Source organism: Microcebus murinus, chromosome 8 (genome assembly GCF_040939455.1).
Source record: "Microcebus murinus isolate Inina chromosome 8, M.murinus_Inina_mat1.0, whole genome shotgun sequence".
NCBI lineage: Eukaryota > Metazoa > Chordata > Mammalia > Primates > Cheirogaleidae > Microcebus > Microcebus murinus.
Window position 1 is genome coordinate 100,844,458 of NC_134111.1, and position 24,434 is coordinate 100,868,891.

The 24,434-nt window shown below is 47.7% G+C and overlaps 1 protein-coding gene across 1 annotated transcript in view; it reads right to left on the minus strand.

Moving 5' to 3' along the window:
- The window catches only part of NGEF (neuronal guanine nucleotide exchange factor), a 101,949-nt gene that overhangs the window by 44,760 nt on the left and 32,755 nt on the right, over nt 1–24,434 (minus strand). The gene's annotated exons all lie outside the window — the stretch shown is intronic.

Genomic DNA, 24,434 nt, shown 5'->3' on the forward strand with positions numbered 1-24,434 from the left:
GAGTTTAACCCCTTTCAGTGAACTCCTTGAGTCCTTCTAGCAAATTATTGAAACTGAGGGTGTACTTGGGGACCCCCAAGCCCTGCAGTTGGGGTCAGAGGTGAGGGTGGTCTTGTGGACTGTCCCCTGACTTTGCAAGTCTCTAATCTGGTTTGGAGGCAAGTGACCACTTGTCTAACAGCCTTTCCCTGACCTCCTTTCTTCCCCCGACCTCCTTTCTTCCCCCTCCATCTGCCCTGAACACAGGCCACCATGTTAATCTTGCTCAAAGATATCGGGTCCCACACATCCGTTGTCTTCGGTGACTTCCCAGTACCTTGCTAGTAACTCTTTGCTCACAGGAGTCCAGGCTGGGGCTGCCCAGATGAATGCTGGGGCCAGAGCCCGGCCCTCTGCTCTGTCAGCACCGCTGCGTTCTCACCTGCTTCTCCTCCCAGTGGACCGGAACTTTCCAGGGGCAGCTGTGACGATGCCTTGATCTCTGCATCCGGCACCTCCGGGAGCATTGGGAGGGAGTGGGTGTATGAGTCAGCAGAGGGAGGTGGGTGGGCTTTGTGCCGCCGTGCCCTTGCTTTGAGTCTTTCCTCCCCCGCAGTTAGCGAGCGGAGCGTTGGCACCCTCTTGGCATTACATCTTGCACCTCTTTGGCCAATGACGTTTCTTCAACCCACCTCTGTGGGAACCAGCAGGCGATGCCTTCTGGGATTGGTGCCTCGAGCTTGGGGGAGGTAGCTGTGATTCTGTCTTGGTGAATCCAAAAAACCATCAAAACCGGATTCGGTGTTTTGACGAAGTGAGGAGGGTTTCGCTTTTGTTTTTGTTCTTCCTTGCTGTGGTTGCTATGGTGGACCATTGTGCTTTTGGTGAAATAGGGAAAAGGCCAGAGGGATGAGGAGATGTGTACAAACTCTCATCTGGTTTAAGGAGACACGGCAGCGCTGGAAGGGTTTCAGTAACGATGGGAAGCAGGCCCGCAATCTCAGGCTTAATTGCTGAGGACGGGGTAGTGCTGTGCTGATTGCATTTTCTGAATCAAAAATAGACGGCCAAGAATTTCGCTCCTCTTCCAGGAGTGAGAGGCAGTCTGGAGGGGGATGCTCGGCTAGTGAAATGCTGGAGTTTCCAAAGCATTTCCATGGTTCCTGTGTCCTTAGGAGTGTCTTTAAAAAGGCTGGGACAAATGGTGGCCGTATCTTCAACCATGAGATGCAGACTATTGTATAGCCTTGGCAGGAGTGGATTTCCCAAAACAGGCTCCCCGGATAACCCATGCATTCTCTAAGATGCCATAATGCTATGTGTTTGTCTGAAACCATGGGAAGTGAGAGAGGGCCTGAGATATGAGTTTCTCTGGAACATTCCTAACCAAGGAGCTTGGGAGATGTGGGGTCTGGAGTTTTGGCTGTGGGTGACGTCATGGGCTTCTAACCAATAGGAGCGTCCTGAAGCAAGGCGTAAATACTGTGATTTCTAAGATACGTTGAGGATGAAACTTGGAGTAATTAAGATTACATAGTGCCATCTCTTTCCATTCAAATTTATTCATTTTAAACCACCTTATAAACTATATAGTTAGATCTAATATAGTCCTTTCTTAGTGAGAGAGCGCTTTGTAAACTATGCAAATAGAAAGTGGGCCGGGTGCAGTGGCTCACGCCTGTAATCCTAGCACTCTGGGAGGCTAGGAGTTTAAGAACAGCCTGGGGAACATAGCAAGACCCTGTCTCTTCAAAAATAGAAAAATTAGTTGGGTGTGGTGGCACACACCTGTAGTCCCAGCTACTCGGGAGGCTGAGGCAGGGGATCACTTGAGCCCAGGAGTTTGAGGTTGCTGTGAGCTAGGCTGACATCATTACACTCTAGCGTGGGAGACAGAGCAAGACCCCGTCTTCCCCAACCCCCCCCAAATAAAAGAGAAAAGAAAGTGATATTATTATTATTTAAGTAGTCTACATTTAGTGATAAAAATACATTCACTATAGTAATGGAAAACGTATTGCCTAACCATCAACCAGCAAAACTGTTAAGGTATAAAACAAAAAAGAAAAAGGTCCATCCATAAACAAAGTGGACTTGAAGGAAAGGCATACAGTTAAGAACAGTAAAAATTAGAAATTGTTCAGACATTGTTCCTCTGAAATTACAAATAACTGGATTTTAGAGAAACAGTTTCTTTAACAAGAAGCGAGTATGCAATATGGTGACTTTTCATTTCCTGTAGAAACATTAACAACCACCTCAATCTTAACATCCTGTAGGAAGAATGCTCTCTGTTGCGTCACCTGGACTAATTGTTCAAGGACTTAGGGCCCTTGTGAAAATATCAGTATGTTTTTGGTAGAGATGGGTCACTCTGGGGGAAACGTTAGGGACACAGGTGCACTGTGCCACCACCACGCTCACTGCCGGGTCCTCCACTGTAATGTAGACAAAACACATTTTCTTCCCAGGAATTCAAAGCTTTTCACCACTATTGAGTCTGATAAGGACACTGGTGACACCAGTGCACAAATTAGCACGAACTGATTGAATGTCATCATAAAGAAAAAAAGCAGGCTATTTCAGGAGTACATCAGAAACACAACAGTCAAAGAGTTTTGAAAACGAGAAGCTCGTGGCTGCCAAGGCATGGGCGCTGTCATTCGCCTCTGCAGGTGGGAGGGTGAGTGGCTATGGCCATTCCAGAGGGCAGGCTGATAATGCTTATCACAAACCTGCAAACCATACCCCTTGGCAAAGAGACTCTACTTCTAGGAAAATGTATCCTAATGAACTACGGAGAGTCTGTGCAAAAAAAAGGGAGCTGCAAGGATCCTTTTTATAGTGTTATTTATGACAGGGGAATATTTAATGTCCAATAATAGAAGATTAACTGTTTAAATTATGGCATATCTCTCAAATGAAATGCTGTATCATTAACATTTATTTTAGAGGAATATTTAATAATCTGGAAAGACATCCACAGTATTTTAAATAAAAAGCAGATTGCAAAACTGGGCGGTAGTATGGTCTTATTTTGTTTATAAATAGACTTTTATATATGGAATTTTAAGCCCGCATGTATACTTTTAAAAGGACTAGAAGAACGATCACCGAAAATATGTCACAGTACTTTGTAGCCGGTTAGTTGGATTCTGAGGAAATTTTCCTCCTTTTACTCATACATGTTTAAAATTTTTTTCTACAATAAATGTGTCGCTTATGTAATAAGGGAAAAATAGTTACTTTAAAAAACAACATCAATCCCTTAACGTGCGTAAATTTAGAGCATGTGTTTAAGCATTCACATAACCAGAGGGGATCCTTGTCAACTTGGCAGGGTGGGGGGCAGGCTGTTTTGTGTTCTCTAGGTTTACTTGGGGGAAACACCTTAATCCATTCCATAAATCTATCTCTGGAGAAGCTCCTCAATTTCCAAAGAGTCACAGATTCAAATTTCAGAGTAAATTACTTCCTGGCATCATTAAAACCAAAGCACTCACCTGATATTCTCATCTGCCTGGTCATAAAAATAGTCCCTTTTCCAGAAATTCCCCTTTTTCCCTTTCATAGACCCACACGTGTAAGTCTTAACCAGAGGGCTGCTTCCTTCTCCGCTGAAGCCCTGGCCCCATGACAGGAGCCGTCGAAGAAGTCACTGCCTCCAGCACTGCCTACCGCCAGCAGCCCTTCCCTGCCCTCCTGCGTGGCCACAGCCCACTTGTACTGGCTCAGGTGCCACCTCCTCCGTGAAGCCCCCATCCCATCCCATCCCATAGCTGGCTATGTTTGCTCGCTCTTACATCTCCTAGAGCGCTTCGCCTGGGCTTCTCTTGAAGCTCCGACCACTTTACTGGAAAGTTAATTCTCCGTCTGCTGGACTGTGCGCAGAGACAGGAGGGGCCGACGGCTCCTGGGCCTCGCTGCGCGGGGCAAGCACCCGCACTGAGGCGATGTGCTTATATCTGCTGAAGGAGGCAGCCCTGGAGGAAGCTTGAAAGCACATAGACGGTCTCTCGGAATTCTCCCCGTGCCTGCCGGTAAATCACAGCCCCAGAAACATCTTACGGCCCCTTTTCCACTCACCCATTAACATAAATCTTTTCTCCTTGCTACCTACCCCCTTAAAAGGTGAACACCCTTTAGCTAAAGAACCATCATTATCTGGGAGGGGGGGTTGGGGGTGGGTATCAGTTTACCAACAAAGAAGTGAAATGTCATTTATTTTTTAACCTACTTAATGTTCACCCCTCCCCCGAACTGACCAGTCGCTGCTGCTTTTCCTAATTTCAAAGCTGTGTCTCATTTTTTCCATGCAGTGAAGATTGCACATTAAATTATTGCTGCTTCTAAAATGTGGCTCAGCCCTTGGAGGAGCTTTTATTTGTCACAGAGTCAGCGGGATCTCCAGGCCTGTTTCTCTGTTTAGCTTAGGCTAAAAAGATGGTCTTTAACAGATTCCTCCTTCCTTCCTTTCGTGTGGGGATCTTGGAGGAGGGTCTTCGGCTTACCGGAAATACATGCTTCTATTTGAAATTAGCATTTATTCTTAAAAAAGAAAGAGGCTCTAACCTGTCACCAGCTGAGTGTTTTCTGTAAGAAGTGACGGATTCTTACCAGGAGAAAAGAGCCGTCTCCACAGTCATGACTCAGAGAAATGACAGAACAGAAGGAAAATATTCCTTCCCGTTGAAAACACCTTAGAACACACACCCTGTCCCTTCCCTCAAATGAGGGCCTCAGTCTCAGCACTTCACGCGCCATGAACATCCATCGATCGTGTATTTGTCTCAAAGATGGAGTGCTCTAAATTTTCGGGGTTGAAATCCATTGTGATTGCCGGAGGACAAATCAGGGGAAACAGGCTCCGGCATGCCCCCCTGATCGGAGAAGGAAATCGACTCTAGGCTCGTATGGAAGGGAAATTGACAATAAGTAATAGAACCCTGCACCCATTTGCCCTTTGATCCAGCAGTTCCACTTCCGAGAATCCACCCTGAAGACACACCCCCTCAAATATGAAGCAAGGTTTGCACAAGGTTATTCATTGTGAAATTTGTTTTGAGAGCAAAATATTGGAAACAACCTAAGCACCCGTGCCAGGGAGAGTGTTTGAGTAAACTATGACGTAGTCACGCAATGGAGCGCTATGCAGTTGTCGCAATGAGAATGGGGAAGGTGTCTCTGAACTTAAATGAAGCGATTCCCAGTGTCAAGTGGAAGAAGCCAGGGATGAAAGAGCCTCTGTACTGGGCCACCATGAGCTCATGATAGAAGGGGAAGATAAACAATTGTACACACACTTTTTTTTTTCTCCAAGAAAAGGAAAGGAAAAAAGAGAAACTAACAAAAACAGTTACTTTCAAAGTTGGGGTAGAGGGTAATAGTGTATCTTTTTTATATAGTTTTGGCTTTTTTTTTTTTTACATGGTTTTACATGTAAAATCATGTAAAGGTTTTACACATTCAAATAACAAAAGAAAATCTATAAATATGAAAAAAAATCAAACTCTAGAATTTGAAATAAACTGAAATAAATGAACCTAGGTGATTATCAAGTTGGTAATATAACCAGACAGAAAAAAAGTAATTCAAGTAATTTTTGAACATAGGAGTCTATCTTTATACCCTTACCGAGATCTGTTCTAGGACTAAAAAAAAGCAAAGAAATATTAAACTTTGCCGAGTGACATTTCGGGTTGAACTGTATTCCCTGAAAAGATACTCCGAAGTCCTAACCCCTGGTGCCTGTGACTGGATTTGGAAACAGGCCTGTGCAGATGTGATCAGGTTAGGATGACGTCATGCTGGATTCGGGTGGGCCCTACCCCGATGACTGGTGTCTTTATACACAGAGGGAAATTTGGACACAGAGACACACACAGAAAGGGGAACGCTGTGTGGAGATGCTGGCAGAGGTCGGAATGAGGCATCTACTGGCTAAGGAACGCCAAGGGCTGCCAGCCACCCCCAGGAGCTGGGGGAGCCTGAACAGATCCTGCCCCACAGCTCTCAGAGGGAGCGCGGCCCCGCAAACGTCCTGCTTTTGCACTTCTGGTCTCCAGAACTGTGAGAGAACACGGGTCTGTTGTTTCAAAGCCACCCCGTTAGTAGTACTTTGTTCTAGTGGTCCTAAGAGATGCTGTAGTGATGGTACAGGTAGAGTCGTTTTGAAATTCTTCTGTGTGCGCTTGTGGAATGGGGCAATAGTCTACGACGTGCTGACGTTGAGAACCAGGTCCTCACTATGTTAGGAAACTTGAGATGTAAACATGGAAGGAAGAGAGTAAGAAGGAGCACTGGGTACGGGCTTGCAGCTGGAGATGGTCATGTGAACACACACACACACACACACATGTGCACACACACGTAAGTTCCTGGCTCTGCCCGCTGAAGATCGCTAGAAGCAATGACCTACCAGTGCCCACATCTCGGTTTCCAAATACCATTCTCCACTAAAAGGAGCTAAAAGGGCTCCTTTGGAAAAATGGCTGATTCCACATCTGGGATATAGAAAGTATAAGAAAATATGCATAGTACCTTACTATGTCCAAAAGCAAGGAAGTGCTCAAAGACAGCAGGGGACACGTCAAGGGACATCATAGCCAGCTTGGAGGGGCTCCCACAGGCCAAATTTGCGACAGTTTGAGCCTCAGAAAGCATATGACAATATTGGATTAAACATTGAAAGCATATTCAACATTGAATTAGAAAACAACAATGATACTTAGTGATATTCAAAAACAAAATAAAACAAACCAAAAAAAAAAAAAAAAAGAAAGGGCAGGGTCTTCTTCACATAAGAAAATCATCTAATCAGCTAATATAAGTAGAAGGAATATTAGAAGATCCCCATTTTGCAATTCCCAATGTAACAGTTGATTCAGGAAGGCTCATTAATGCATGTTAAAAGCCAGTAGGTGAAAGGTTAGTTAAAAAAAGAGGATATTTACATGGTCTCAAACTATCACTCTACGGATAACTCATTCGTTGCAAAAGGAAAAAGTGTACCTTTACTTTGGAGCAATCTGGCAGCTTCCAAATTAACCAAATGATCAAATTTAGCCTCAGAAATAGCGGGCTAAGCTGATGTGAGTGAACCCCGCTGGGATGCAGTTTGAAGTAGCAGCACCTGGACACTGTCCTGCGGAAAATGTTTAACCTGAATCAATCAGGTGTCCAGACCAGAATCCCAGTGTAAAGGAAATACAAGGAGTGAAGGAACAAGTGAAAGAGTACAGGAGGAAGCAGGTGGACGGATCCACAGCGGGGCCCCTTTCGATGATAATACACCTGGATTTTCAAGTCCTAGAACTAAAGCGGGGGATACTGCTTTAGATTACAGAAGGCTAAAGGGATCAAACCAATAAATGCAGTGACTGAAACTTGATCAGATCTTGAAAACTTTTTTTTTATTTTATTATTTATGGTTTGTTTTTTTTTTTTGAGACAGAGTCTCACTCTGTTGCCTGGACGAGAGTGCCGTGGCATTAGCCTAGCTCACAGCAACCTCAAACTCCTGGGCTTGGGCTCAAGCAATTCCTCCTGCCTCAGCCTCCCAAGTAGCTGGGACTACAGGCATGCGCCACCATGCCCGGCTAATTTTTTCTATATATATATTTTAGTTGTCCAGCTAATTTCTTTCTATTTTTAGTAGAGGCAGGGGTCTCATCTTGCTCAGGCTGGTCTCGAACTCCTGAGCTCAAATGATCTCCCCACCTCAGCCTCCAAGAGTGTTGGGATTACAGGCGTGAGCCACTGTGCCTGGCCAAAACTTTTTTTAATGAATACATATTTTTGCATATTTATGGGGTTCCTGTGATATTTGGTTATATGGATAGAATGGGTAATGACAAAGTTAGGGTGTTTAGGATTTGATTAGATCTTGATTCACAAATCCCAACCCCCAAAGACATTCTGAGGGCAACTGAGGCACATTGAAGTGTAGCTTGGATATTGAATATATAGGGGAATGATTGTTAATTTTCTTAGGTGTGACAATGGCACTGTGATTATGTCCTTGTTCTTAGAAGCCATGTGGTGAGCAGTTAGGGGTGAAGAATGATGATGTCTCCAATTTACTTTCATACAGTTTAGAGGAAATCAAGGAGGGAGGAAGAGAAAGAAAAGAGAGAGAATACAAATATGCAAACGGTTAATGATTGTTTGAATCTAGATTGAGAGTATATGGGAGTTCGTTGTACTAGTCTTTCGATTTTTCTGTACGTTTAAAATTTTTCTTTATAAAAAGTTGGGGGAAGGGGAAAAAAGTATTTAGAGCAATAACACACGTGATCTAAAGCAATGTGTTAACAATCGAGTTTACCGTATGAACGTGCGGTACGAAATCTGAGGGTGGGAGGGTGCAGAGGCCGAGGGAAGGAGGAGACCTTGCCAGTCACGCTGCCCGGCTTGGGAGCTCGGCAGAGCCAGGACCTGCTGGCCTGTGAGCTGGCAAAGGCAGAGCGCCCGGTCCCTTTTGTTCCCTGCTGCACCCCAGTCCCAAGAACAAAGCCCGGTTCACGGTAGGTGCCCCATTAGCATCCGTCATCTGACTCGTGAACTGGAAACAGCCCAGTGATAAACAACCCTGTCTGATTTCTGAGTATTTTCCCACAAACTCTTGGTCAAAGATGAGGAGCGTTTTTAATGCTTTTCATATATATTATGAAATCACAACAGATTATACTCAAACCACTATCTTTGTCTCCACTTTTTCTGGTACTCAGCATTAGAATTTTTCTAAAAAGTGCCAATTTGATAGATGAAAAACGTCTTGTTTTATTTTGCATTTCTTTCTTGACCTGTGATGACTAGTTTGTGTCCTTTTTATATTCTTCTTTTGTGAATAATCTTTTCATGTCTTTTGCTAGTTCTAACTTTAGGATGTTCATGTTTTTCTGGCTGATTTGTGAATGCAGTGTGCCGTGGTGTTTGGATGAGTATTTTTTTTAAGGTGGTCCACTGAGTAGGAAAGAAACTTATTTCTAAAGGAGGTGTGGATCCAAATGCCACTAAGGGCTGATAGGTGCGAGGGTGGCACTGGGGCCACCTCTGCAGCTCCCGCAACTCCCCCTGAGCTCGGGGCAGGGTGTGGACAACTCTCCTCCATCCCCTCGGCCTGGGAGACAAGGACCCGGGCAGACAGGAACCTCACAGGGTCTTATGGTCCAGCCCCTGCCCCCAGCCAGGCACGATGGGCGTATTCTGGTTTTACAGAGAAGACAACCAAGAAACAAGACCTCCTCTTGGCCATGGGACACCGCCATCCCAGGCCATGGGACATCCATGGGACATGCCATGGGCACTGCCATCCCAGGCCATGGGACATGCCATGGGCACCGCCATCCCAGGCCCACGTGGGCAGGGTGGGGCTGGGTGAGGCTCTTCAGGTCTGAACAGTGGCTGTGACCTCAGGTCACTTCCAGGAGGTCCCCTTGCCCCTGCTGTCCCCTGTCTGAGACAGTTTGATCTGAAACTGCCACCATCAAAACCAGACTTGCCTGGCTTCTCAGTTCAGTCTCTTTCTCACTAACATGTGATTGACTTCACCACATGCTTCAGAGAAAGCATGGAAGGAGGAAGCACTGACAAATTTATATTAACTGCCAACTGCTGAGAAATTAATTTATTCAATGAGTGACTGCTGAGCACCCACTATCTACAAAGCCCGGATAGACGACTGGGCGTCAATGCTGCCGTGGCGGCCACCGCGGGCCTGGCGATTGACTGACTTCAAGTGATTGAACAGAGACGCCCCAAAGCGCCGAATAATGAAACGCTGATAATTTTATACTGACACGTTCTGAACAGACTGTACCTTTGAGAGCACATCATTTCATCTTTATGTTCTCCGAAGAATTTATTTTATTGTCTTTCACATTGTAGAGGCCCAGTAAATAATTTTCGAAAAATTAAACTTTTAAAGTTGTAGGCTTATTTTTTGTTGTTGTTGTTTTTGTTATTATTTTGGGGTTTTTTTGTTGTTGTTGTTTAAAAGTTGTCTTAATTAATTATGAGAAGGGAAATCCTTAAAGGGAATTTCCTTAAGGGTCTGTTAAGTTTCAGGGGGAATTTCAGTGAGACAGGACATCTTTATTTTTTTCTCCAAGGCGGCTGGGTTTACACACGGGGAGCCTCAGGTCAGGTTCCCTGGAGATGGGAGTGCCGTCGCTGGGGCAGAGCTCCCAGGAGAAGCTAGCGCGTGAGCCGGGGACCGGGACAGGCCATGTACGGTCCCAAGTCCCGGCCCCAGCTGCTCTCCAGGGAGCGTGAATGACCCTCCGAGTGGCCCCGTAGGCTTCCAGGAAGCTGACATTCTATGCTTCGGGGACAGTCAGCCGTTGCCGAGGGCTGTGTAGGGCGTGTGTGTTGGGGGGTGGGTAAACTCCCAGCGAGGGAGCAGGAGAAAGGCAGGCGGGGTCACAGGGACGCAATGCCCAGCATTTGCCCGGCGTGGGACGTGCGTGAGTAGAATTACCTTCTAGTCCCAGTTCACGGGCGCTCCTGGAGTATCCGTTATCTGCCGCCCCGTAACAAGTGGCCCCAAGGCTTTGCCGCTTACAGCAACCCCCTCTCCCAGCCAGCTGACCTGGATCAAGAGGCCGCGTCTCCCCTGAGGTTGTCGCCCAGCTGCTGGCCAGGCCGCAGCCTCCACTTCCAAGCCCACGCGTGTACCTGCTGGCAGGCAGCCAAGGCGCCTCACCGCGTGGGCCTTTCTGTGGGCTGCCGGGTGCCCCCACGACACGGAGGAGTGTGCAAGCTGGCCCCGCCCCAGGAGGGACCGCTAAGTCCCGCCCACACCGGGCTGTGGGCCACTGGGGCCCTCTTCAGTGGCTGCCACATATTCCTACAGCTTTTTGCCTGAAAAGTTATGAAGACCTCCAGTGCCAATGTCCTTTTAGTGAGTGTGGCACTCGGCAGAGCAGACTCCAAAGTGGGACCTCTCCGCCAGATCTGTTGTCCCTGTAGCCTCGCCGGCGGGCTGTGAGCTGCCCCGAGGCGCGTAGCTCTCCCCGCGTGCATGGGCCCTGGCTCTCCCTGAGGTCCTCCCGGCACTGCAGAGTGAATCCCTGTGCCTGATGCTCGGCCTTGAGCCCCAGTCCAGCCACCCCATTTCTTCTGCTCACACGCGGATTCTCAGCTCTCTTTCCAGTCCAAGGCACCACGGCCACCTCTCTGCAGACATGTGACTTTGCAACCTGGGACGACCTGGATCCCGGCATAGTAATTAAACGTGGCCAAAATAGAGCATGCTATTATTCCACGCCTCGGAGGCAAGGTCTTAATTTGGAGGTTTTCTAGCTGCATGACTGGCAGCGTCAGGATATAGGGGCCGACAGCTCCAGTTGCCCGTGTCAGAGAGAGAATGGGACGCAGGGAGGTGTCACCCGTCCTTTTAGGGCTCCTGAGCTTGGCTGCACTTGGGAACCACCAGGGTGTGAGGGCCACGTTGCTCACCGTTTTGCAGCCCTCTCCCCGCCGGCCCTGTGTGTGCAATGGAAATTCCAGTGCGTTGTTCAGGGGCGAAACAAGTAATTTCTCCCACGGGTGCTGCTGGTGCTCAGTGCCGTAGTGAGTGTCACGGGGAATTGTGAGTGGCAGTTCTTTATGGCATCTCTGCACATAAGCCGGGAGCATGGTATCAAAATGCAGCTCCGTGGAGACTTTTCTGCCAGAGTTAAAGGGAAGGTACAAAGTGATCAAGTCCAAGCACACAGCCCCGGGAGGGCCTGGTGCAGGCTGGGGCTAAAACTCAGATTATCAAAGGATGAATGGGCTGCGAGGACTTCAGGCTGCCCTGGCCGGGCTGTCAGAGACAGGGTGGGGTTTGGGCCTCAGGCGAAGACCCGGACCGTGTGCACTCCGCACAGGGATTAAGGCAGATCTTTGAAAGTAAGGCCAGAGTAGTGAGAACTGGAGATATGCATACAAATGCCAAGGACGAGGCATCAGAATCATGTTACTGTAAGATTTGTAGTGAAAATTCACGCTGTTCAAACTCCAGCAGACACTTATGGAGCACCTGCTAAGTGGTGGGAACGATTTTTAAATGATTTCATGCATTCTTTTATTGATTCGTCACAGCAACTCTGTGGAGTAGGATAACACATATCAAGTTCAGAGGGTTTTTGGATCAATGGCATTCACTTCATTTTCCTGAGCTTTGCTTTCTCCACTGGTAGACTTTAGTCCCAGGATTTTTGGAAGATGATTTATAAGAGCAGCTAGTTCCTTTTAACAGAGATAGCGATTGCTCTCACAGTGATTACCGTGTTTTTCTAATCTTAGATCAGTTAACTTTACAGAGCAATTTCTGCACAGAAACGCTATTATTTACCAAGCAACATTTTGGGGGAGGGGTTCCATTTTCTGACTCTTCCATCTTCTTGCTGGAAAGTCTTAGAAACATGGTCAATGGCCTTGATCAGTCTGCCTTCGAAGAGTGATTAGTGCACTGCCTCTTGATATTGTCCCAACAGTTTTGAGACAGTACTCCTATGTAACCAACAGGCTCAAAAAACAAAAAATAAATGTGGTCGACATCTATCCTTTTTTTAAAAAAAAAAAAGTGTGAGATATATCACTAATGACATTGACATACATCCCTTTACGAAAATCAGGACACTGGACTGAAATCGTCTGTGTCCCCGCCACCTGCGTAGGGGTGCTCTCCCAGGGCCAGGATCCGCTCCCGAAAAGCAGTCCTGAGTTCGCTGCAGCACATGCACAGTTTTGTCTGTGGAGCTCAACTGAGATGACTGAGGCTCCGAAACGCTTCCAAGCAGGAATGCATGGGGACCACACAACTGGCCCAACAGTGGATTCCTGGAACATTGGCTTTGGGGCTTTGGGGCCTCCTGGGAAGCTGCCAGGGGAAGTGGTGGCTGAATGTCTCCCTGAGCCACCAAATAAGGAATTTTCTGATAGAAATCTGCACTAAAAACTGTGGAGGTGCTCAGTAAATATTTGTTAAGTGAATAAAGCACATAAATGAATTGACACCTCAAGTTTGCAGGGTGAAGCAGCTGCCAAAAATAATGATTTTTGCTTTATAGCAGCTAACTACAAAACTATGCTTTCTTCCTATTGATAAATGGGTAACAGAACAGATCATCTTCTGTGGCAACTGCTCATTTATGGTCAGGGATTGCAGGCTAAGGCAGTTCGGGCTGTGCACTGCCCAACTCCAGGGGTACCTTTTACATAGATGACAGTGTGGATGGAACCTTCTAGAGTTGGGCCCTGGAATCACACTCAACTTTAAAGGGAGGTACCTCGTTCTGTACTCTCTGACAGTGGAGGCATGCATCTAGGTTGTTCATTCATTCATTCACTGTCCTAGCCCTGGGGATATGATGAAGAATAAGACACCAGTCCAGCACTGGAGTTACTTATTGTCTAATAGAAAAGATGAGTAAGTCACCAGAACATTATGTATCAATATATATGATCGAGATATTACCGGTTGCTGTGGGAGCTTAAGAGAGGGTTTTCTAAAGTAGTCTGAGGCAGGAAGCATGAAGGAGGGGTGGTGGGTCAGGGAAGTCCTCGTGGAAGAAGCTAAGTGGGCACTGAAGGGTGAAGAGGAGCTATCCAGGCAGCAGTGGGGGTGGGGAGCAGCATGTGCAAAGGCCCTGTGGAAAGAGCACTTTCAAATCAAGACATGATAATATACGGTAACACGGTCAGGCACCACTCATTGCTCTCAGCACTTTACAGATTATTAACTTACTTTTTCTTCCTAATGCCCCACGTGTTGAGTATTATCAATATCCCCAACTTAGAGATGAGGAAACTGAGGCAAAGAAGGCCTAATATCTTGCCTAAGGTCAAGCCTGGGAGTCTATATCCAGAGCCTGAAGTCTTTTTTCCCCTCCATATGTTAATTTTGTTGTACATTTTAAAAGACTCTCAAAAGCTACAAGTTGCTAGCACAGAACAAAGAACTGTTTTTTACTTTTCCTGAGCCACTGGGGGGGGGTGTCAATTGCTGACCCTATGTCCCAGCATCCCCAAATACGTTAGTGTGTATTTTCTACAACCCAGGACTAGCTCCTATATAGCCCAAATATAACCATCAAAATCAGGAAGTTATCTTTTATACTTTATCGCCAATTAATCTCGGGTTCTGTTCAGGTGGTCTGCTGTGACGTCCCTTAGGGTACCTGCTCTCGGTCCCGGTTGTCCAGCCTCTTCGTCTTCCTTTAACCCGGAGCATTTTCTCCGTCTCCGCTTGGTTTTTGTCCCCTTGACACTTGCAAAGATTCCAGACCCATTCGTTTGCAGGATGTTTCTTGATTTGGGCTTTTCTGGCGTTTTCTATGATTAGGTTTAGCTTTTGCACCTTGGGCTGACTATCCTGTTTAGTTTGGCATGCTTCTGAGTTGCACAAAAATGAAACAATACCGTACTTATTCTCCTGCGATCTCCCCCAGGCGGGGCTGCAGCGCATCCTGTGCTCGCCTGCGCCGGGCCCGGCGGACGCAGCTCTTCCCCTTGGAAGCAACGGAGCCTGGGGCGGGCAAGGATTTATCTCCCTAGGGACACGTGCCGCCGTGAACAGCATGTGCAGTCCGCTGTGAACCTGTCTCTTGCCTCTACAAGGACTTGCTCCCAGGGGACCTGGCTGGGCCCCAGTAAGGTCGCGGAAGGTCGGGTGTTGAAGGCGAGAGAAACGGGTTTATGGGTCCGCTCGCTCCACTTCCACATCCTCCCCCAGAGCCAGCCCATTAGGAAAATATTTGAAATTAAGAATTCAAAAGAATCAGAAAAAGAAACAACCAATACAAGACTGCGACCAATAGAAGAAACAGAGCAATCAACATTATGCATAAAGGACTGATAGAACACATCAAATGGTCACTTAAGAACCAAAATGAGGTTTACTGAAAAGTCACAGTTATTAACGGCCGAGTAAACAAGATAAGAGGGCCCGGGAAGGATTACAGCGATGAAGAAATAGGAAATACATCGAGAAGTGAAAACAAAACAAACCTCAGGAAGCTCAGGAATTTAAATAGTAAGATAATACGAAATAAAGGGGGAAAAGGATTTGGCCTTAAGGATTAAGGCCAAACTGCTGGGTTTTGTTTTTTTTTTATAGTGATGACTACTATAGACCTAAAACACAAAAGGAGAATCTTTAGAAGGTGACAAAAATAGATATTAAGAAGGAAGGTAAAAGGACGAAGCAAGGAAGTTTGGAAATTAAAAGAATATAAATAAAATAATCTAGAATAGCCAGAATGAGGCAGATAGACCTCAATGGGCAGTTTAACAAGTGAGAAGATGTCAAGGGTTTAAAACAGGAGTCCTCAAACTTTTTAAACAGGGGGCCAGCTCACTGTCCCTTGGACCGTTGGAGAGTGTGGCGTACATTTATGGCCCGGGACGAGTTGGCTGCTAAGCAGGACAGGCAGCGGCGGCAAAACCTCCCAGCGGGCTGCATGTGGCCCATGGGCCGCAGTTTGAACACGCCTAGTTTAAAACACTGAAGACGCAATTACAAGTAGAGCAAATCCACGCCACAAGCGAGGCCCCACAGCCTGCGGTGGCCGCAGTGTTGTTTGACATGTCACAGCCAGCAAATCCCAGAGACTGGCCACCCGACGCCATCAGATCTGCGTCCCTTGATGTTCCTGAGCCTGTCTGGTCACCTCCGGCTGTGGCCCCGGCGGGGAGGGAGGGCTGCGGATGGCTCCACCTGCAGCCAGGCCTGTGGGGACGTGGGGGACATGCCCCCTCGCCCTCCCAAAGGGGAAGCGTTTAGCACCGCTGAAAATAACACGGCGCTGTCAAAAGTCTATGAAATTAGCTGCGTAAGCTGTGAAGCAGAAGTCACAGCTATATTTGTTCTGAGACAGTGTAAAAATAGGAACAATTTGAGAGATAGAAAATCCAAACCCTTTCTTCAGTCCCTGTGTCCGAGTGGCCTGAGATCCTCTGAATGCTCTAATGTCCTTTGTCTGTTACGGTCTGCAGAGCTGGGCGGGCAATGCCAGGTCGAGGGACGCCAAAGAGGAAATTGGTTTACGGTGCTCAATTTGTGACTTTCTTGCTGAGAGCACCTGGTCTCCTACGGTACTAGGGGAGGCGGGAAAACAGATTATCCCCAAGAGGCAGCGGGGCAGGCAAACCCCTCCGAGTTAGAGATGCTGTGATCCCGCCAGAGCTGCCCAAGGGAGCAGGTACCTGTCGTGGTGGCACTGCGACCTGGCTTTGCAAGAGCCTTGGTCCCCACAGGCTGGGCCTCTGCAGGTGTGTCTCAGACATGGCCTGGAGACGTGCTCAGGAGGGAACAAGACTTGGCAGGGTTCTGCCTTTGAGGGGTGCGCAGTCAATGCCCCCTGGGCCCCCACGGTCAGTGGTGCGGGCTGATTGTGCCTGCATTCTGGAAAAGGAGATGCGAGCCAGGTGGTAAGGCTGAAGGGTCTCCATACTTAAGCCCCTGTCTTTCTATTTCTTAAAAAACAAGCTCTAAAAAAAAATAATAATAAAAACGGAAGTTTTTATTGGCTCTAATCAAGCCTGTAGGTCTAAGCACCATGGAAAATTTCAAACCCATACTGCAGTAGACAGAGGAGTATAACGAACTTCCCAAATACTCGCCACCCGGCTCCCGCAGTTCTCAACTCCCGGCCCGCTTCCTCCCGCCCACTCCTTCCCAGGCCTGGGCTATTTTGAAACACATCCCAGACATCATATCATTTCATCCAAAATGTTTCAGAATGTATCTCCAAAAGATATGGAGAGTTATATATAGTTAAAAATATAGCTACAACACCATTAGCATGCCTAAAGAAATTAACGATAGTGATAATCGCTTAACACCATCGCATACCGGATGGGTGTCCAAACTTCCCTGATTGTCTTTTAAACGCCACTGGCCACAGTATGTCTATTTGAAAAAGGATTCAGATGAGGTCTACCCATGGCAATTGGTTGATATTTCTCTAGTCTCCTAATTGCTTGCTCCCTTCCTTGCAGCTTGGTTGTTGAGAAATTGGGGCATCGTCCTGTTTGGATCTTGCTGATTGCACCCTTAGTGCTGTTGAACCCGTTCTTCTCGATCCTGCGTCTCCTGTAAATCGGTGGTTAGACCGACAGGCTTGATGAGAGCCGGGCTGCATTTCTCTAGCTCCTAGTTGCCCCAAATAACTGACTAATGACAAAAGCCGGAAACAGCTTTCTTGAATAAAAGGGGCAGCCCCCAACTCGCCGTGACTCAATGTCTGTCCTTGAGCTCACGGATGTGCTGTAAGACTCTCGTAGCAACAACCCAAACTGGCACTGACGAACATCTGACAAGCTGCCCCCAGGTCACTGTGCATTATCATAGAAACAGACAGTTTCCGGCACTCCAGTGGGTCCTAGCCCAGCACCACTGTGCCACGCAGGAGTCTTTGGTGGCAATGAAAGATTTCATGGCGTAGACCATTTTTGAGGTGGATCCGGGAATAACAGTCACAATATTTAATACGCAGGACGGTATGGCACCAACCAGCTAGCGCAGAGCTGTGAGCGCTTAGTGTGGCTGCCCCTGGCTGCCCCTGCACCGGCCCTGGCCGGGCTCTTAAGACAGGCAGAGCATTCTCGGAGTAATGAGCTACGCAAATTCCCTCAGGGCATTACCAGGAAAAGGTGAAGCTCAGTGTTCTATGTTTTAAAAAGGCCGATGCTTGTTTAGTTCATGCACAAAAACTGCTCCATATGAAATTTTATGATGCAGCTTAATTTTATACAGTAAATAGAAAATTATACAGGCACATTAAAGTTTTATTCTTTTTTCATGTATTTATCAATTTGGTACTTTCGTGGCATCAATGATTTCTGGGACTAGAACCCTGCTCCATGACATTGCACTTATACAAATGAAGACTCAATTTATAATGACTGGACTTGATAGGGTCCCTAAGGGACCAATTCAGTAATGGCCTGTGGCTGAGGAGACGCCCTGTACCTCTGGGCTTTGTCCCCTCTGGGCAGATTAACAGGAGACCCGCCTTCCCACAGCCAAGACACCCCTGGCCACCCCGCATTCAGGCAGCCTGGGGAGCAGGGACCCAGGGTGGAGCCGGAACCTCTGGCTCCGGGGTCTGGCGTTCCCACCAGCTATGCAACGGTAGGCGAGGCACCACATTTTGTTGGGTCCGGAATTTCTGATCTGTGAAGTGGATAACGATCAGAGATCTTGACGAGATACTGCGAATAAAGGTGCATGACAACTCTAAGTTCCCTTCCCGCACCCCTCTTTCCAGAACATTGTTCTGCAGTAATCGTGGGTCCTCCTGCTGCATGGCTCTGCAGCTCCGTCACTCCCACCCTCACCGTTTACAAAAGAGGACTTTCAGAGCAACCTTGGGTGAGCTGGGGACAATTCTAGAATCTCTGGGGACAGGCACTGGCTGCTAAGAAGAACATCACACTCCCGACAACTGCGGGCCTAGGTCCTGGGCCCATTCGAGCCTCTGAAGACCCCAATTCCTTGATTTATTACCTTGAGCCCCTGCTGTTCTTATCTCCATTCTCGCCTCTCACCTTGCCCACGTCCTCTCGGGCACTCTTGTGCGTGAGACCCAGACTCCAGCTACACAGATGTGACAGCTGCCTGGCTCTCCTGCACGGAGCTGGACGTTGTCCAGGCCCGGCCCCTTCCCGAGGAGTGGGAACGGTCCCACTGATCCTGCCTCTTGCTCTTTTAGCCCATTGCCTCGGAGACCCACGCCCAAGGACGGCCAGCCAGGTTCTTTCCCTTGGAAATGCTTTTTCTCTAAGAGACCCAGTCCGCGTTGGCTGTGCAGAGCCAGGCTGCCAGGTCATTCTGGCTGTGGCTGCCACATGGGTCGTGTGCAGGCAGAAAGGCAGAGAAGCAGGGCGAGAGCGCTTCCACACAGAGAATCGGGAGTGGCCCCTCGGCCCAGAGAACAGGATGAAGAGGCTCCGGTCTGCACACGCCTGTGAAGATGGACTTTATCTCTTATCCTTGGAGTCTTTGGGATTCCATCCTTACAATATCCCTCTTCCACCTGAGCAAATTTGAGCAGGTGTCTGATCTCTGCAACCAAAGCAGCCTCGACCGGGGAACAAGGCTGGGATGTCCACTCTCACCGCTTATATTCAACACTGCAACGGAGTCCTCACCCATGCAATACGGCAAGAAAAGCAAATAAAAGGCATACAGATTGCCAAGGAAGAGACAGACTGTCTTGATTCAAAGATGGGAGGATTGGCTGGGCTCGGTGGCTCACACCTGTAATCCTAGCACTCTGGGAGACCCGGGGGGGGGGGTGGATTGCTCAAGGTCAGGAGTTCGAAACCATCCTGAGCAAGACCCCGTCTCAACTAACAATAGAAAGAAATTAATTGACCAACTAAAAAATATATATACAAAAAATTAGCCGGGCATGTAGTCTTAGCTATTCAGGAGGCTGAGGCAGTAGGATCACTTGAGTCCAGGAGTTTGAGGTTGCTGTGAGCTAGGCTGATGCCACGGCACTCACTCTAGCCTGGGCAACAAAGTAAGACTCTGTCTCAAAAAAAAAAAAAAAAAAACCAACAAAGATGGGAGTATTGTGTGCATAGAAAATCCAAAGGAATATACACACAAACAGCTAGAAAAAAAATAAGTGAATTTATTAAGATCACAGGATACTAGGCGAACATGTGAAACTAATTATATTTCTAGGTACTACTAAAAACAATTGAAAAATGAAATTACAAAATGCTGGCATTTAAAATAGGATCAAAAAGCATAAAATACCTAGGAACAAATTTAATTAAAACCTGTATAAAATCTTTATAGTAAAAACCATAAATCATTGCTGGATTAATATAAAAATACCTAAATAAGTGGAAAGTTAGGACATAGTTTGAACAATTTAAGTTGCCAACATTCAGATGTCAGTGATCCCTCCAATTTTTTAAAACTGACAAATAAAAATTGTATATATTTATCACATACAACATGTTGTTTTGAAATATGTAGACGTTGTGGAATGGCTAAATCAAGGCAATTAAACATATGCATTGAGCCCCCAAAATTTATCTGTAGAGACAACGTAATTTCAACCAAAACCCTAGCAGATATTTTTTTGGTAGAAATTGACAAAGTGATTCCAAAATCTACATATTATAGAAATGCAGAAACTCAAAATAGCTAAGACTATCTTAAAAAAGAACAAAGTAGGAGGGTTTACACTACCAGATTTTAAGACTTAGCATAAAGCAACAGCATTTAAGACACTGTGGTACTGGCAGGAGGAGAGACAATGAGATCAATGAAACAGAACAACAGTCCAGAAATAGACCCACATGTCTGCAGTCATTGGGTTTTTGAAGAAAGCAGCAAGGCAGTTCATGAAGGGAGCAGGAGACCTTTTTAATGAACAGTGCTAGAATAACTAGAAATCCACACAGACCTTAGACCTAAATGTGAAAGCTAAAACTATCAAACTTCTTCTATAAGAAAATATATCAGGATATTTTCAGGACTTTGAAGTAGTCACACATTTCTTAGGATAGAAAAGGACCGACAATAAAAAATTGGTAAATTAGTCTTCACCAAAATTAAAAATTGCAGCTCATTAAAAGACAGGACACTTAAAAGATGAGTAAGTTACTGGTAGAAAACTGGTAGAAAATATCTACAATGCACATATCTGACCAAGGACTTATATGTAAGATGAATAAAGAACTCCTACAAATTTAAAAGTAAAGAAATAAATGATGGGCAACCCGCTTGAACAGACACTACACAAAATAAGACATATGAATGGCCAAGAAACGTGAACAATTGTTTAACATCATTAGTCATTGGGGAAATGCTAATTAAAACCACAGTGAGAAACCACAGTATATTCGAATGGATCCATTTTACAAGGACTGACAATTCCAAGTGTCAGTGAGGATCTGGAGCAACGGGGACTTTGGTACCTTGCTGGTGGGAACACAACGTAGCACAACCATTTAGAGAAATTATTGGGTTGTTTCTAATAAAGTTAAATGGACACCTCTCCTAAGACCCAGCAAGTCCACTCCTGGGTACGTACTCCAGAGAAATGAGCAGCTACATCCAGCAAAAGACTTGTCTAAGAATGTTCATAGCAATTTTATTCATAGTGGTTGAACACTGGAACAATCCAAATATCCATCAGTAGAAGGATGGATACGCCAATTACGGGAACACGCCTCCGCGGTAAAAAAGAAACGCCTGATGCACACGCATTGCTGACTCTCGAAAGCGCTGTGTTGAGCAAAGCGAGGCAGACAACATCGACTGCACACTGTGCGCCCCCCTTCGCGTGAAGTTCAGCAACCAGCAAAACGAATCCAACGACGCTACAAGTCAGGAGACGGTTACGTGTGAGGGTCAGGTAGTAACTGGGAACAGGAGCCAGAGGGGCTTCCCGGGGCAGAGACCACGTGCCGCATCTCGGTGGGCTTGGTGGCCCCGTGGGTGTAGAGATGTACAAATTCACCAAGCTACAGACCCAGGTCTGTGCGCCTTATTGTAATGCAAGCTGGCCGTCAGCAAAGTGCTGCTAAAGTTGCCTTTATAAAGACACTAGCTATAGTGGCGATAACAAAAAAAACACCAGGGAGTTAGAATATTTGGGCCTCTTCACAGGATAAACACTTTACTCCCTCTTCAAGTGTTAGTGCTGTGTAGGGTTTTTTGTTGTTGTTTTGTTGGCATTTTTTCTCTGCTAAATTTAGGACCATGAAACCTGCCTTTATGTGCACAAATCAAGCAAGGAGACAGAGAATTATTTTCCTGGCTCAGAACAAAAGACATTTGGAATAGGAATCTATGGGAACTGAGCACGAGGTGTTCAGAATCAGCCATGCCTCTTAACATGGGGGCCCAGTCTGAAAAAGCAGGGGCACCGCGGTGCGGGTGAGAGTAGGGGTGCAGGGAGGCAGGTAGCGGATCTGACCCTCTGGGGCAGCAAGGCCAGGAGGAGGAGGGTGAACAGAAAGAGGACGGCGAGTATCCCGATGGCTCACGTCAGGCACTGATGGAGCGGCTTGCTGGCAGTGTAACGTTGCCTGCCCGGGAGAAATGCGTATTTTGGCCTTTTGTTTTTGAGACACAGTCTCACTCTGTTGCCCGGGCTAGAGTGCCGTGGCGTCAGCCTAGCTCACAGCAACCTCAAACTCCTGGGCTCAAGAGATCCTGCTGCCTCAGCCTCCCGAGTAGCTGGGACTACAGGCATGTGCCACTATGCCCGGCTAATTTTTTCTATATATTTTTAGTTGGCCAATTAATTTCTTTCCATTATTTTAGTAGAGACGGGGTCTCGCTGTTGCTCAGGCTGGTTTCGAACTCCTGACCTTGAGTGATTCGCCTGCCTCAGCCTCCCAGAGTGGGCTTTTACCTTTAAAAGCCATAAATAACTCAAAGCGCCTGGAACCTGACAGCCCACCGGGAGAAAACAGTCCCAGAGCAGGCATGTCACGACGTCCCTTGCCATAGGAGTCCGGCTCAGAAATGTGAAAGAGACAAACGGCACAGGGGAGCTCTCAGTCCCTTCTTTGGAGGCAGTTGAGATTGATGGGACCTCTGACCTGCACTCACTGGAGCCACAGGACAGAAGGAAGCACGGGTGGCGGGCGGGCTGGGGTGCAAACAGGAGGGGCTTGCTGCTCCCGCCCGGCTCCCTGCTGAGCCCGCGTGCAGGTGACGCTGCCCGCCCGGGCCCGCGTGGAGCCTCAGGCAGGGCGCTGTAGGCTGCAGCCGCCGGTCTCTCTCGCTGGGCGTCACCACGCGCAGCCCGAAGCGATCTCCAGCCTGCCATCCCTCCTGTCTCTCGGCCCAGACCTGCCGCAGTCAATTCTGTGGTGTGTGCAAAGCTCTCAGGCCGGTCACTTGGTGCTGAGGTACCCTGGCCCTTCCAAGAGCAGGACGCCCTCTTGGAAGGAGTCCTCTTCAAAGCAGTGGTAGCTGGCTTCCTTCCTGCCTTGCCTGTGGCAGAAACGTCCCCCCGTTCCCTACTGGACCCTCACCTGCCTCTGCAACAGGCTGCTTCAGCCAGCGCAGCTCCAGGTGTTTCCAGGGCCAGTCAGGTCCCTATCCCCCTTCCCCAGATTTCAGAGATTTCCAAGTCGATCTCTCGAAGCGCCCCCCACCCCCTGGTTTGGCTTAAGATGCGGGGAGCAGCCCCCTGGGGAAGCGTGGGAAATTCACGGCACCCGGACATTTCCCTCCGGACAAAACCTGGCCGCCGGTCCCCTCACTCGCCCACTGTTATTCGTTGTTAAACTATGGAAGCTTGATGTTCCAACTGGCGAGGGACCCTGTCCTGCGTCCCGCCCCCGCTCCCGGCCCTTCTCTGCCCCGCTGAGACTCTTGCTCCAGGCGTGGGTGACGGCTGTCAATTATCTTCACCATCGCTCCTGTTGAAACTCCACGCGGGGGAGACGAGGGTGGCCTCACTGTCGGTTGCAGTATTGCTCTTGGCTCTTGGGGCTTACGCCAGATCAGAGACAGCAGGAAACAGATGCCCTTAATATCTAACTACATGTGAATAAATTGGTCCGTGTGTGTATGTGCACATGCATGTGTGTGTGTGTGTGTGTGTGTGTGTGCGCGCGTGTATGTGATCAAGGCCCAATGGACAAAGCAACTTCAGGAAGCAAAGTGTCGCCTCCTCGTCGCGTTACGGGATTCCGGATCCGTTGCCGGGTCTGTGCTTCCCATGTGGGGATAGGATTTCCCCGTCACTCCCAGGGATTTGCAGACATCGTGCGGCTGCTATAGGGAACTTGACTTAAATGATGAGGGCTAGGCGCCAGGATTGTGGCAAGACAGCAAAGGTTCGAGACTGCCTTGGCCCACAGCCTGCTGCTGCCTCCCTGCATCCATTCTCACCTTCTTCCTTCCCGACGGAATCAACCTACAGAAACAGCCCTGGCTTTAAAAACACCTTCATTTCCCAGCTTCCCTCGCAGGTGGCCACGGGACCCAGCGTGGGACAAGAGATAAAAGCCACAGTGGTTGGGTGGGCTTCAGGGTGGCTTCAGGGCTGGTGCGCCCTTCCCTGCCAGCCTCTCTCCTTCCGTCCACCTGACGGTGGCTGTGATGGCTGGAGCTCTGGCAGCTGTCTTGGCAGACGGCGGAGCAGAAAGCTAGAAGGAGCCCGGGGCCCTGAAGGCAGGAGGAGCTGCCGTCATAACCTCTTTCTCCTGAGAACCAGCAGACCTCTGTCTTGCTACGCGTTTTGTTGTCATTGTTAAAGCAGCTAAATTCAGTAGACACCGATACGATCCCCACACGATCCGACTATAGGAGCAGGATTAATAAATCACAACCAGTCATACTACAGAATGTTTTATAGTAACACCCCGTTTCACCAAGAGGAGGTATGATAAAACATATAGAAAAAAAGACCTAAAACGCATTTACAAAATATTAAAACCTCTCTGGGTGGCGGCAATCCAGAGATTTTTCTCTT